Source organism: Hyla sarda, unplaced genomic scaffold (assembly GCF_029499605.1).
Source record: "Hyla sarda isolate aHylSar1 unplaced genomic scaffold, aHylSar1.hap1 scaffold_1910, whole genome shotgun sequence".
In the NCBI taxonomy this organism is placed as follows: domain Eukaryota; kingdom Metazoa; phylum Chordata; class Amphibia; order Anura; family Hylidae; genus Hyla; species Hyla sarda.
Genome location: NW_026608564.1, coordinates 22,193 through 37,775, shown reverse-complemented (window position 1 = coordinate 37,775; position 15,583 = coordinate 22,193). Strand labels below are relative to the sequence as shown.

Genomic DNA, 15,583 nt, shown 5'->3' with positions numbered 1-15,583 from the left:
CACAGGACTTCTGCTGCTGCTGACTAAATGGCCTCCTTAATTGGATCATTTGAGTAGCCAGCACACCTGTGCAGGTAGGGCATGACATGATAGGCAGCTGCCTTGATAGCGGGTGGGTGCTGAATGTTCCTAATTGACAAAATAAGATTAATGCTTATGAAGAAATATAAAATCTCATCCCTTCCCCAATATCGCGCCACACCCCTACCCCTTAATTCCCTGGTTGAACTTGATGGACATATGTCTTTTTTCGACCGTACTAACTATGTAACTATGTAACATAACATGGGGGGGGTCTCCTGGCTGTTCACACAGGTGTGTCATTGCTGTACATTGACCATGCATTGCTTCTGTGGTATTGCAAAGGCAAAGACAAATGCTTCCAGCCATCCATTGCACTAATGGATTGGTCATCAGCTGGCTGTCTATGTCCCGCATCAATATAGACCAAAGTACAGAGGGTTAGGCTATGCTATTGTGCACCTACCTGATGCATCAGAAGGTGCGAGGCCCTTGCTAAATTCTGTGCACAGACTTTGAGATCTATACTTTAGACTGTATCTAAACCTGCTCCAACATGGACTGACATTCTGGCCTACTTTCAGCCGATGCGACTTGTCTGTCGCTGAACAGTCGCTTTTTATGTATTCAGCACCTATGTATAATGTTGTAAAAATGCTCTAGAAGCTAAAGTCGCAGAAATGTCACACATATTTGGCCTGCAACTTTCTGTGCGACAAATTCAGACAGGAAAAATCAGTATAAATCCTTAGAAAATTATCCCCCAGTGTCTCCATCTGCTGGCGGTATTGAATAAGCATTGCTGCACTGATGGGGTATGCATTAGACGAAAAAAAAGAAGAAAAAGAAGAATAATACGCCCAGAAAAGAGGCGAAAAGGAGAAAAACGTAAAAAAACGTGAAAAAAAAGTAAGAGGAAGAGAAGGGAAAAAAAGGTGGAAATGGGTTTAAAAGTGATTTCGGCGGAGAAATATATATATATATATATATATATATATATATATATATATATATATGCGCACACACACACATAGATATAAACGTATTCTCCGTTGAGATATTGCAGCCGCTGCTGTGTCCAGGCCCAGGAGCCTTAGCACTGTGCTGTGATGTCACTCAATACCACTGACATCACTAGGTGTAAACAACATCTCTCCTTTGCTGTGTATGTGACTATGGAGCTGTTTGGTGATGTCGTCTATTATGGCCTTCATAGAAGCAACAGGAGATTGTTGCATCCATCTAGAACCCTCAGAACTACAGTGCTATGATGTCACTCACTTCCACAGGCCTTGCAGAGTGTAAACAACAACAACCCAGCTTTGTTGTGTATGTAACCATAGGGATTTGTGATGTCACCTAGAACCTTCACAGCAGCGACAGCTTTATGAGGAGCATCAGCACTGCTCTGCCTGAGCAGAACCATCACCGCCATAGGTTGTCAAATAACCCGGATTTAACCCACACAGGTAAGTCCAATGGGGTACAGGCATGTCCTCTATGCTTACAGCTTCCCGTGGGTGTTGGTTTGATACCGTTTGGGGACAGCCAAGGAGGCATCTGCAGGCAACAAAGGTAGGTGTGTGCTTGTGTGTGTGTTTCCTATGCAGATCCTAAGCCCAGTGTCACATGCAAGTAGGAGGAGTAAGAAGGGTTCCTGGCAAATCCGGGTTATGGATTGCATTTAAAAAGGCCCCGTGGGAGTGCAATGGGCCCCTGTCTTGCTGCTTAGCAATAATGGTATGGGTTTAGGTTCTGCTGTGTGTACTGGTGGTTGACTGCCCCCCAGCCCAGAGTGTGCATGGAAAATTGTCTGGCAGCCTCCCTGACAGCAAGCAGTGATAGTGCCCATGAAGGGGACCTTGTTGGGCCCGCCCCTTTCACGGTTATCGCTTCTCGGCCTTTTGGCTAAGATCAAGTGTAGTATCTGTTCTTATCAGTTTAATATCTGATACGTCCCCTATCTGGGGACCATATATTAAATGGATTTTTGAGAACGGGGGCCGATTTCGAAGCTTGCTTCCGTCGCCCTATGCATTGACCCGATATGGCAGTATCTTCGGGTACAGTGCACCACCCCCTTACAGGGTTAAAAAGAAAGATTCCTACTTTCATTGCTACCTGCTTGCTGGCTAGCCAGCTAGCCAGCCCTGTGGGCCTTGCTGCTGCTGCTGCAGCCAAAAAACAAAAGGTGGTGCTGCTGCTGCTTCTGCTGCTTCTGCTTCTGCTTGTGTCTGGCCGCTGTTGGAGCGTCCAGGCACAGGACTTCTGCTGCTGCTGACTAAATGGCCTCCTTAATTGGATCATTTGAGTAGCCAGCACACCTGTGCAGGTAGGGCATGACATGATAGGCAGCTGCCTTGATAGCGGGTGGGTGCTGAATGTTCCTAATTGACAAAATAAGATTAATGCTTATGAAGAAATATAAAATCTCATCCCTTCCCCAATATCGCGCCACACCCCTACCCCTTAATTCCCTGGTTGAACTTGATGGACATATGTCTTTTTTCGACCGTACTAACTATGTAACTATGTAACATAACATGGGGGGGGTCTCCTGGCTGTTCACACAGGTGTGTCATTGCTGTACATTGACCATGCATTGCTTCTGTGGTATTGCAAAGGCAAAGACAAATGCTTCCAGCCATCCATTGCACTAATGGATTGGTCATCAGCTGGCTGTCTATGTCCCGCATCAATATAGACCAAAGTACAGAGGGTTAGGCTATGCTATTGTGCACCTACCTGATGCATCAGAAGGTGCGAGGCCCTTGCTAAATTCTGTGCACAGACTTTGAGATCTATACTTTAGACTGTATCTAAACCTGCTCCAACATGGACTGACATTCTGGCCTACTTTCAGCCGATGCGACTTGTCTGTCGCTGAACAGTCGCTTTTTATGTATTCAGCACCTATGTATAATGTTGTAAAAATGCTCTAGAAGCTAAAGTCGCAGAAATGTCACACATATTTGGCCTGCAACTTTCTGTGCGACAAATTCAGACAGGAAAAATCAGTATAAATCCTTAGAAAATTATCCCCCAGTGTCTCCATCTGCTGGCGGTATTGAATAAGCATTGCTGCACTGATGGGGTATGCATTAGACGAAAAAAAAGAAGAAAAAGAAGAATAATACGCCCAGAAAAGAGGCGAAAAGGAGAAAAACGTAAAAAAACGTGAAAAAAAAGTAAGAGGAAGAGAAGGGAAAAAAAGGTGGAAATGGGTTTAAAAGTGATTTCGGCGGAGAAATATATATATATATATATATATATATATATATATATATATACGCGCACACACACACATATATATAAACGTATTCTCCGTTGAGATATTGCAGCCGCTGCTGTGTCCAGGCCCAGGAGCCTTAGCACTGTGCTGTGATGTCACTCAATACCACTGACATCACTAGGTGTAAACAACATCTCTCCTTTGCTGTGTATGTGACTATGGAGCTGTTTGGTGATGTCGTCTATTATGGCCTTCATAGAAGCAACAGGAGATTGTTGCATCCATCTAGAACCCTCAGAACTACAGTGCTATGATGTCACTCACTTCCACAGGCCTTGCAGAGTGTAAACAACAACAACCCAGCTTTGTTGTGTATGTAACCATAGGGATTTGTGATGTCACCTAGAACCTTCACAGCAGCGACAGCTTTATGAGGAGCATCAGCACTGCTCTGCCTGAGCAGAACCATCACCGCCATAGGTTGTCAAATAACCCGGATTTAACCCACACAGGTAAGTCCAATGGGGTACAGGCATGTCCTCTATGCTTACAGCTTCCCGTGGGTGTTGGTTTGATACCGTTTGGGGACAGCCAAGGAGGCATCTGCAGGCAACAAAGGTAGGTGTGTGCTTGTGTGTGTGTTTCCTATGCAGATCCTAAGCCCAGTGTCACATGCAAGTAGGAGGAGTAAGAAGGGTTCCTGGCAAATCCGGGTTATGGATTGCATTTAAAAAGGCCCCGTGGGAGTGCAATGGGCCCCTGTCTTGCTGCTTAGCAATAATGGTATGGGTTTAGGTTCTGCTGTGTGTACTGGTGGTTGACTGCCCCCCAGCCCAGAGTGTGCATGGAAAATTGTCTGGCAGCCTCCCTGACAGCAAGCAGTGATAGTGCCCATGAAGGGGACCTTGTTGGGCCCGCCCCTTTCACGGTTATCGCTTCTCGGCCTTTTGGCTAAGATCAAGTGTAGTATCTGTTCTTATCAGTTTAATATCTGATACGTCCCCTATCTGGGGACCATATATTAAATGGATTTTTGAGAACGGGGGCCGATTTCGAAGCTTGCTTCCGTCGCCCTATGCATTGACCCGATATGGCAGTATCTTCGGGTACAGTGCACCACCCCCTTACAGGGTTAAAAAGAAAGATTCCTACTTTCATTGCTACCTGCTTGCTGGCTAGCCAGCTAGCCAGCCCTGTGGGCCTTGCTGCTGCTGCTGCAGCCAAAAAACAAAAGGTGGTGCTGCTGCTGCTTCTGCTGCTTCTGCTTCTGCTTGTGTCTGGCCGCTGTTGGAGCGTCCAGGCACAGGACTTCTGCTGCTGCTGACTAAATGGCCTCCTTAATTGGATCATTTGAGTAGCCAGCACACCTGTGCAGGTAGGGCATGACATGATAGGCAGCTGCCTTGATAGCGGGTGGGTGCTGAATGTTCCTAATTGACAAAATAAGATTAATGCTTATGAAGAAATATAAAATCTCATCCCTTCCCCAATATCGCGCCACACCCCTACCCCTTAATTCCCTGGTTGAACTTGATGGACATATGTCTTTTTTCGACCGTACTAACTATGTAACTATGTAACATAACATGGGGGGGGTCTCCTGGCTGTTCACACAGGTGTGTCATTGCTGTACATTGACCATGCATTGCTTCTGTGGTATTGCAAAGGCAAAGACAAATGCTTCCAGCCATCCATTGCACTAATGGATTGGTCATCAGCTGGCTGTCTATGTCCCGCATCAATATAGACCAAAGTACAGAGGGTTAGGCTATGCTATTGTGCACCTACCTGATGCATCAGAAGGTGCGAGGCCCTTGCTAAATTCTGTGCACAGACTTTGAGATCTATACTTTAGACTGTATCTAAACCTGCTCCAACATGGACTGACATTCTGGCCTACTTTCAGCCGATGCGACTTGTCTGTCGCTGAACAGTCGCTTTTTATGTATTCAGCACCTATGTATAATGTTGTAAAAATGCTCTAGAAGCTAAAGTCGCAGAAATGTCACACATATTTGGCCTGCAACTTTCTGTGCGACAAATTCAGACAGGAAAAATCAGTATAAATCCTTAGAAAATTATCCCCCAGTGTCTCCATCTGCTGGCGGTATTGAATAAGCATTGCTGCACTGATGGGGTATGCATTAGACGAAAAAAAAGAAGAAAAAGAAGAATAATACGCCCAGAAAAGAGGCGAAAAGGAGAAAAACGTAAAAAAACGTGAAAAAAAAGTAAGAGGAAGAGAAGGGAAAAAAAGGTGGAAATGGGTTTAAAAGTGATTTCGGCGGAGAAATATATATATATATATATATATATATATATATATATATATATATACGCGCACACACACACATATATATAAACGTATTCTCCGTTGAGATATTGCAGCCGCTGCTGTGTCCAGGCCCAGGAGCCTTAGCACTGTGCTGTGATGTCACTCAATGCCACTGACATCACTAGGTGTAAACAACATCTCTCCTTTGCTGTGTATGTGACTATGGAGCTGTTTGGTGATGTCGTCTATTATGGCCTTCATAGAAGCAACAGGAGATTGTTGCATCCATCTAGAACCCTCAGAACTACAGTGCTATGATGTCACTCACTTCCACAGGCCTTGCAGAGTGTAAACAACAACAACCCAGCTTTGTTGTGTATGTAACCATAGGGATTTGTGATGTCACCTAGAACCTTCACAGCAGCGACAGCTTTATGAGGAGCATCAGCACTGCTCTGCCTGAGCAGAACCATCACCGCCATAGGTTGTCAAATAACCCGGATTTAACCCACACAGGTAAGTCCAATGGGGTGCAGGCATTGCGTACAGCTTCCCGTGGGTGTTGGTTTGATACCGTTTGGGGACAGCCAAGGAGGCATCTGCAGGCAACAAAGGTAGGTGTGTGCTTGTGTGTGTGTTTCCTATGCAGATCCTAAGCCCAGTGTCACATGCAAGTAGGAGGAGTAAGAAGGGTTCCTGGCAAATCCGGGTTATGGATTGCATTTAAAAAGGCCCCGTGGGAGTGCAATGGGCCCCTGTCTTGCTGCTTAGCAATAATGGTATGGGTTTAGGTTCTGCTGTGTGTACTGGTGGTTGACTGCCCCCCAGCCCAGAGTGTGCATGGAAAATTGTCTGGCAGCCTCCCTGACAGCAAGCAGTGATAGTGCCCATGAAGGGGACCTTGTTGGGCCCGCCCCTTTCACGGTTATCGCTTCTCGGCCTTTTGGCTAAGATCAAGTGTAGTATCTGTTCTTATCAGTTTAATATCTGATACGTCCCCTATCTGGGGACCATATATTAAATGGATTTTTGAGAACGGGGGCCGATTTCGAAGCTTGCTTCCGTCGCCCTATGCATTGACCCGATATGGCAGTATCTTCGGGTACAGTGCACCACCCCCTTACAGGGTTAAAAAGAAAGATTCCTACTTTCATTGCTACCTGCTTGCTGGCTAGCCAGCTAGCCAGCCCTGTGGGCCTTGCTGCTGCTGCTGCAGCCAAAAAACAAAAGGTGGTGCTGCTGCTGCTTCTGCTGCTTCTGCTTCTGCTTGTGTCTGGCCGCTGTTGGAGCGTCCAGGCACAGGACTTCTGCTGCTGCTGACTAAATGGCCTCCTTAATTGGATCATTTGAGTAGCCAGCACACCTGTGCAGGTAGGGCATGACATGATAGGCAGCTGCCTTGATAGCGGGTGGGTGCTGAATGTTCCTAATTGACAAAATAAGATTAATGCTTATGAAGAAATATAAAATCTCATCCCTTCCCCAATATCGCGCCACACCCCTACCCCTTAATTCCCTGGTTGAACTTGATGGACATATGTCTTTTTTCGACCGTACTAACTATGTAACTATGTAACATAACATGGGGGGGGTCTCCTGGCTGTTCACACAGGTGTGTCATTGCTGTACATTGACCATGCATTGCTTCTGTGGTATTGCAAAGGCAAAGACAAATGCTTCCAGCCATCCATTGCACTAATGGATTGGTCATCAGCTGGCTGTCTATGTCCCGCATCAATATAGACCAAAGTACAGAGGGTTAGGCTATGCTATTGTGCACCTACCTGATGCATCAGAAGGTGCGAGGCCCTTGCTAAATTCTGTGCACAGACTTTGAGATCTATACTTTAGACTGTATCTAAACCTGCTCCAACATGGACTGACATTCTGGCCTACTTTCAGCCGATGCGACTTGTCTGTCGCTGAACAGTCGCTTTTTATGTATTCAGCACCTATGTATAATGTTGTAAAAATGCTCTAGAAGCTAAAGTCGCAGAAATGTCACACATATTTGGCCTGCAACTTTCTGTGCGACAAATTCAGACAGGAAAAATCAGTATAAATCCTTAGAAAATTATCCCCCAGTGTCTCCATCTGCTGGCGGTATTGAATAAGCATTGCTGCACTGATGGGGTATGCATTAGACGAAAAAAAAAGAAGAAAAAGAAGAATAATACGCCCAGAAAAGAGGCGAAAAGGAGAAAAACGTAAAAAAACGTGAAAAAAAAGTAAGAGGAAGAGAAGGGAAAAAAAGGTGGAAATGGGTTTAAAAGTGATTTCGGCGGAGAAATATATATATATATATATATATATATATATATATATATATATACGCGCACACACACACATATATATAAACGTATTCTCCGTTGAGATATTGCAGCCGCTGCTGTGTCCAGGCCCAGGAGCCTTAGCACTGTGCTGTGATGTCACTCAATACCACTGACATCACTAGGTGTAAACAACATCTCTCCTTTGCTGTGTATGTGACTATGGAGCTGTTTGGTGATGTCGTCTATTATGGCCTTCATAGAAGCAACAGGAGATTGTTGCATCCATCTAGAACCCTCAGAACTACAGTGCTATGATGTCACTCACTTCCACAGGCCTTGCAGAGTGTAAACAACAACAACCCAGCTTTGTTGTGTATGTAACCATAGGGATTTGTGATGTCACCTAGAACCTTCACAGCAGCGACAGCTTTATGAGGAGCATCAGCACTGCTCTGCCTGAGCAGAACCATCACCGCCATAGGTTGTCAAATAACCCGGATTTAACCCACACAGGTAAGTCCAATGGGGTGCAGGCATGTCCTCTATGCTTACAGCTTCCCGTGGGTGTTGGTTTGATACCGTTTGGGGACAGCCAAGGAGGCATCTGCAGGCAACAAAGGTAGGTGTGTGCTTGTGTGTGTGTTTCCTATGCAGATCCTAAGCCCAGTGTCACATGCAAGTAGGAGGAGTAAGAAGGGTTCCTGGCAAATCCGGGTTATGGATTGCATTTAAAAAGGCCCCGTGGGAGTGCAATGGGCCCCTGTCTTGCTGCTTAGCAATAATGGTATGGGTTTAGGTTCTGCTGTGTGTACTGGTGGTTGACTGCCCCCCAGTGCATGGAAAATTGTCTGGCAGCTCCCCTGACAGCAAGCAGTGATAGTGCCCATGAAGGGGACCTTGTTGGGCCCGCCCCTTTCACGGTTATCGCTTCTCGGCCTTTTGGCTAAGATCAAGTGTAGTATCTGTTCTTATCAGTTTAATATCTGATACGTCCCCTCATCTGGGGACCATATATTAAATGGATTTTTGAGAACGGGGGCCGATTTCGAAGCTTGCTTCCGTCGCCCTATGCATTGACCCGATATGGCAAGTATCTTCGGGTACAGTGCACCCACCCCTTACAGGGTTAAAAGAAAGATTCCTACTTTTCATTGCTACCTGCTTGCTGGCTAGCCAGCTAGCCAGCCCTGTGGGGCCCTTGCTGCTGCTGCTGCAGCCCAAAAAAACAAAAGGTGGTGCTGCTGCTGCTTCTGCTGCTTCTGCTTCTGCTTGTGTCTGGCCGCTGTTGGAGCGTCCAGGCACAGGACCTTCTGCTGCTGCTGACTAAATGGCCTCCTTAATTGGATCATTTGAGTAGCCAGCACACCTGTGCAGGTAGGGCCTGACATGATAGGCAGCTGCCTTGATAGCGGGTGCGGTGCTGAATGTTCCTAATTGACAAATAAGATTATGCTTATGAAGAAATATAAAATTCATCCCTTCCCCCAATATCGCGCACACCCCTACCCTTAATTCCCTGGTTGAACTTGATGGACATATGTCTTTTTTTCGACCGTACTAACTATGTAACTATGTACATAACCATGGGGGGGGGTCTCCTGGCTGTTTCACACAGGTGTGTCATTGCTGTACATTGACCATGCATTGCTTCTGTGGTATTGCAAAGGCAAAGACAAATGCTTCCAGCCCATCCATTGCACTAATGGATTGGTCATCAGCTGGCTGTCTATGTCCCGCATCAATATAGACCAAAGTACAGAGGGTTAGGCTATGCTATTGTGCACCTACCTGATGCATCAGAAGGTGCGCGGCCCTTGCTAAATTCTGTGTACAGACTTTGAGATCTATACTTTAGACTGTATCTAAACCTGCCTCCAACATGACTGACATTCTGGCCCTACTTTCCCAGCCGATGCGACTTGTCTGTCGCTGAACAGTCGCTTTTTATGTATTCAGCACCTATGTATAATGTTGTAAAAATGCTCTAGAAGCTAAAGTCGCAGAAATGTCACACATATTTGGCCTGCAACTTTCTGTGCGACAAATTCAGACAGGAAAAATCAGTATAAATCCTTAGAAAATTATCCCCCAGTGTCTCCATCTGCTGGCGGTATTGAATAAGCATTGCTGCACTGATGGGGTATGCATTAGACGAAAAAAAAGAAGAAAAAGAAGAATAATACGCCCAGAAAAGAGGCGAAAAGGAGAAAAACGTAAAAAAACGTGAAAAAAAAGTAAGAGGAAGAGAAGGGAAAAAAAGGTGGAAATGGGTTTAAAAGTGATTTCGGCGGAGAAATATATATATATATATATATATATATATATATATATATATACGCGCACACACACACATATATATAAACGTATTCTCCGTTGAGATATTGCAGCCGCTGCTGTGTCCAGGCCCAGGAGCCTTAGCACTGTGCTGTGATGTCACTCAATACCACTGACATCACTAGGTGTAAACAACATCTCTCCTTTGCTGTGTATGTCACTATGGAGCTGTTTGGTGATGTCGTCTATTATGGCCTTCATAGAAGCAACAGGAGATTGTTGCATCCATCTAGAACCCTCAGAACTACAGTGCTATGATGTCACTCACTTCCACAGGCCTTGCAGAGTGTAAACAACAACAACCCAGCTTTGTTGTGTATGTAACCATAGGGATTTGTGATGTCACCTAGAACCTTCACAGCAGCGACAGCTTTATGAGGAGCATCAGCACTGCTCTGCCTGAGCAGAACCATCACCGCCATAGGTTGTCAAATAACCCGGATTTAACCCACACAGGTAAGTCCAATGGGGTGCAGGCATGTCCTCTATGCTTACAGCTTCCCGTGGGTGTTGGTTTGATACCGTTTGGGGACAGCCAAGGAGGCATCTGCAGGCAACAAAGGTAGGTGTGTGCTTGTGTGTGTGTTTCCTATGCAGATCCTAAGCCCAGTGTCACATGCAAGTAGGAGGAGTAAGAAGGGTTCCTGGCAAATCCGGGTTATGGATTGCATTTAAAAAGGCCCCGTGGGAGTGCAATGGGCCCCTGTCTTGCTGCTTAGCAATAATGGTATGGGTTTAGGTTCTGCTGTGTGTACTGGTGGTTGACTGCCCCCCAGCCCAGAGTGTGCATGGAAAATTGTCTGGCAGCCTCCCTGACAGCAAGCAGTGATAGTGCCCATGAAGGGGACCTTGTTGGGCCCGCCCCTTTCACGGTTATCGCTTCTCGGCCTTTTGGCTAAGATCAAGTGTAGTATCTGTTCTTATCAGTTTAATATCTGATACGTCCCCTATCTGGGGACCATATATTAAATGGATTTTTGAGAACGGGGGCCGATTTCGAAGCTTGCTTCCGTCGCCCTATGCATTGACCCGATATGGCAGTATCTTCGGGTACAGTGCACCACCCCCTTACAGGGTTAAAAAGAAAGATTCCTACTTTCATTGCTACCTGCTTGCTGGCTAGCCAGCTAGCCAGCCCTGTGGGCCTTGCTGCTGCTGCTGCAGCCAAAAAACAAAAGGTGGTGCTGCTGCTGCTTCTGCTGCTTCTGCTGCTTCTGCTTCTGCTTGTGTCTGGCCGCTGTTGGAGCGTCCAGGCACAGGACTTCTGCTGCTGCTGACTAAATGGCCTCCTTAATTGGATCATTTGAGTAGCCAGCACACCTGTGCAGGTAGGGCATGACATGATAGGCAGCTGCCTTGATAGCGGGTGGGTGCTGAATGTTCCTAATTGACAAAATAAGATTAATGCTTATGAAGAAATATAAAATCTCATCCCTTCCCCAATATCGCGCCACACCCCTACCCCTTAATTCCCTGGTTGAACTTGATGGACATATGTCTTTTTTCGACCGTACTAACTATGTAACTATGTAACATAACATGGGGGGGGTCTCCTGGCTGTTCACACAGGTGTGTCATTGCTGTACATTGACCATGCATTGCTTCTGTGGTATTGCAAAGGCAAAGACAAATGCTTCCAGCCATCCATTGCACTAATGGATTGGTCATCAGCTGGCTGTCTATGTCCCGCATCAATATAGACCAAAGTACAGAGGGTTAGGCTATGCTATTGTGCACCTACCTGATGCATCAGAAGGTGCGAGGCCCTTGCTAAATTCTGTGCACAGACTTTGAGATCTATACTTTAGACTGTATCTAAACCTGCTCCAACATGGACTGACATTCTGGCCTACTTTCAGCCGATGCGACTTGTCTGTCGCTGAACAGTCGCTTTTTATGTATTCAGCACCTATGTATAATGTTGTAAAAATGCTCTAGAAGCTAAAGTCGCAGAAATGTCACACATATTTGGCCTGCAACTTTCTGTGCGACAAATTCAGACAGGAAAAATCAGTATAAATCCTTAGAAAATTATCCCCCAGTGTCTCCATCTGCTGGCGGTATTGAATAAGCATTGCTGCACTGATGGGGTATGCATTAGACGAAAAAAAAGAAGAAAAAGAAGAATAATACGCCCAGAAAAGAGGCGAAAAGGAGAAAAACGTAAAAAAACGTGAAAAAAAAGTAAGAGGAAGAGAAGGGAAAAAAAGGTGGAAATGGGTTTAAAAGTGATTTCGGCGGAGAAATATATATATATATATATATATATATATATATATATATATATATATACGCGCACACACACACATATATATAAACGTATTCTCCGTTGAGATATTGCAGCCGCTGCTGTGTCCAGGCCCAGGAGCCTTAGCACTGTGCTGTGATGTCACTCAATACCACTGACATCACTAGGTGTAAACAACATCTCTCCTTTGCTGTGTATGTGACTATGGAGCTGTTTGGTGATGTCGTCTATTATGGCCTTCATAGAAGCAACAGGAGATTGTTGCATCCATCTAGAACCCTCAGAACTACAGTGCTATGATGTCACTCACTTCCACAGGCCTTGCAGAGTGTAAACAACAACAACCCAGCTTTGTTGTGTATGTAACCATAGGGATTTGTGATGTCACCTAGAACCTTCACAGCAGCGACAGCTTTATGAGGAGCATCAGCACTGCTCTGCCTGAGCAGAACCATCACCGCCATAGGTTGTCAAATAACCCGGATTTAACCCACACAGGTAAGTCCAATGGGGTGCAGGCATGTCCTCTATGCTTACAGCTTCCCGTGGGTGTTGGTTTGATACCGTTTGGGGACAGCCAAGGAGGCATCTGCAGGCAACAAAGGTAGGTGTGTGCTTGTGTGTGTGTTTCCTATGCAGATCCTAAGCCCAGTGTCACATGCAAGTAGGAGGAGTAAGAAGGGTTCCTGGCAAATCCGGGTTATGGATTGCATTTAAAAAGGCCCCGTGGGAGTGCAATGGGCCCCTGTCTTGCTGCTTAGCAATAATGGTATGGGTTTAGGTTCTGCTGTGTGTACTGGTGGTTGACTGCCCCCCAGCCCAGAGTGTGCATGGAAAATTGTCTGGCAGCCTCCCTGACAGCAAGCAGTGATAGTGCCCATGAAGGGGACCTTGTTGGGCCCGCCCCTTTCACGGTTATCGCTTCTCGGCCTTTTGGCTAAGATCAAGTGTAGTATCTGTTCTTATCAGTTTAATATCTGATACGTCCCCTATCTGGGGACCATATATTAAATGGATTTTTGAGAACGGGGGCCGATTTCGAAGCTTGCTTCCGTCGCCCTATGCATTGACCCGATATGGCAGTATCTTCGGGTACAGTGCACCACCCCCTTACAGGGTTAAAAAGAAAGATTCCTACTTTCATTGCTACCTGCTTGCTGGCTAGCCAGCTAGCCAGCCCTGTGGGCCTTGCTGCTGCTGCTGCAGCCAAAAAACAAAAGGTGGTGCTGCTGCTGCTTCTGCTGCTTCTGCTTCTGCTTGTGTCTGGCCGCTGTTGGAGCGTCCAGGCACAGGACTTCTGCTGCTGCTGACTAAATGGCCTCCTTAATTGGATCATTTGAGTAGCCAGCACACCTGTGCAGGTAGGGCATGACATGATAGGCAGCTGCCTTGATAGCGGGTGGGTGCTGAATGTTCCTAATTGACAAAATAAGATTAATGCTTATGAAGAAATATAAAATCTCATCCCTTCCCCAATATCGCGCCACACCCCTACCCCTTAATTCCCTGGTTGAACTTGATGGACATATGTCTTTTTTCGACCGTACTAACTATGTAACTATGTAACATAACATGGGGGGGTGGTCTCCTGGCTGTTCACACAGGTGTGTCATTGCTGTACATTGACCATGCATTGCTTCTGTGGTATTGCAAAGGCAAAGACAAATGCTTCCAGCCATCCATTGCACTAATGGATTGGTCATCAGCTGGCTGTCTATGTCCCGCATCAATATAGACCAAAGTACAGAGGGTTAGGCTATGCTATTGTGCACCTACCTGATGCATCAGAAGGTGCGAGGCCCTTGCTAAATTCTGTGCACAGACTTTGAGATCTATACTTTAGACTGTATCTAAACCTGCTCCAACATGGACTGACATTCTGGCCTACTTTCAGCCGATGCGACTTGTCTGTCGCTGAACAGTCGCTTTTTATGTATTCAGCACCTATGTATAATGTTGTAAAAATGCTCTAGAAGCTAAAGTCGCAGAAATGTCACACATATTTGGCCTGCAACTTTCTGTGCGACAAATTCAGACAGGAAAAATCAGTATAAATCCTTAGAAAATTATCCCCCAGTGTCTCCATCTGCTGGCGGTATTGAATAAGCATTGCTGCACTGATGGGGTATGCATTAGACGAAAAAAAAGAAGAAAAAGAAGAATAATACGCCCAGAAAAGAGGCGAAAAGGAGAAAAACGTAAAAAAACGTGAAAAAAAAGTAAGAGGAAGAGAAGGGAAAAAAAGGTGGAAATGGGTTTAAAAGTGATTTCGGCGGAGATATATATATATATATATATATATATATATATATATATATATATATATACGCGCACACACACACATATATATAAACGTATTCTCCGTTGAGATATTGCAGCCGCTGCTGTGTCCAGGCCCAGGAGCCTTAGCACTGTGCTGTGATGTCACTCAATACCACTGACATCACTAGGTGTAAACAACATCTCTCCTTTGCTGTGTATGTGACTATGGAGCTGTTTGGTGATGTCGTCTATTATGGCCTTCATAGAAGCAACAGGAGATTGTTGCATCCATCTAGAACCCTCAGAACTACAGTGCTATGATGTCACTCACTTCCACAGGCCTTGCAGAGTGTAAACAACAACAACCCAGCTTTGTTGTGTATGTAACCATAGGGATTTGTGATGTCACCTAGAACCTTCACAGCAGCGACAGCTTTATGAGGAGCATCAGCACTGCTCTGCCTGAGCAGAACCATCACCGCCATAGGTTGTCAAATAACCCGGATTTAACCCACACAGGTAAGTCCAATGGGGTGCAGGCATGTCCTCTATGCTTACAGCTTCCCGTGGGTGTTGGTTTGATACCGTTTGGGGACAGCCAAGGAGGCATCTGCAGGCAACAAAGGTAGGTGTGTGCTTGTGTGTGTGTTTCCTATGCAGATCCTAAGCCCAGTGTCACATGCAAGTAGGAGGAGTAAGAAGGGTTCCTGGCAAATCCGGGTTATGGATTGCATTTAAAAAGGCCCCGTGGGAGTGCAATGGGCCCCTGTCTTGCTGCTTAGCAATAATGGTATGGGTTTAGGTTCTGCTGTGTGTACTGGTGGTTGACTGCCCCCCAGCCCAGAGTGTGCATGGAAAATTGTCTGGCAGCCTCCCTGACAGCAAGCAGTGATAGTGCCCATGAAGGGGACCTTGTTGGGCCCGCCCCTTTCACGGTT

The 15,583-nt window shown here is 45.8% G+C and overlaps 6 non-coding genes across 6 annotated transcripts; all 6 read left to right on the top strand.

The window, feature by feature from the left end:
* The first annotated feature begins 1,909 nt into the window (after positions 1–1,909).
* On the top strand, positions 1,910–2,100 carry LOC130316129 (U2 spliceosomal RNA). The gene has a single exon (XR_008863505.1). It is a non-coding gene; the product is annotated as a U2 spliceosomal RNA (small nuclear RNA).
* A 2,084-nt stretch (positions 2,101–4,184) lies between these two features.
* LOC130316128 (U2 spliceosomal RNA) lies at positions 4,185–4,375 on the top strand. Its single transcript, XR_008863504.1, has one exon. It is a non-coding gene; the product is annotated as a U2 spliceosomal RNA (small nuclear RNA).
* A 2,080-nt stretch (positions 4,376–6,455) lies between these two features.
* LOC130316127 (U2 spliceosomal RNA) lies at positions 6,456–6,646 on the top strand. The gene has a single exon (XR_008863503.1). It is a non-coding gene; the product is annotated as a U2 spliceosomal RNA (small nuclear RNA).
* A 2,078-nt stretch (positions 6,647–8,724) lies between these two features.
* Positions 8,725–8,917, top strand: LOC130316143 (U2 spliceosomal RNA). The gene has a single exon (XR_008863518.1). It is a non-coding gene; the product is annotated as a U2 spliceosomal RNA (small nuclear RNA).
* A 2,093-nt stretch (positions 8,918–11,010) lies between these two features.
* LOC130316126 (U2 spliceosomal RNA) lies at positions 11,011–11,201 on the top strand. Its single transcript, XR_008863502.1, has one exon. It is a non-coding gene; the product is annotated as a U2 spliceosomal RNA (small nuclear RNA).
* Positions 11,202–13,300: 2,099 nt separating this feature from the next.
* Positions 13,301–13,491, top strand: LOC130316125 (U2 spliceosomal RNA). The gene has a single exon (XR_008863501.1). It is a non-coding gene; the product is annotated as a U2 spliceosomal RNA (small nuclear RNA).
* Positions 13,492–15,583: the final 2,092 nt, after the last annotated feature.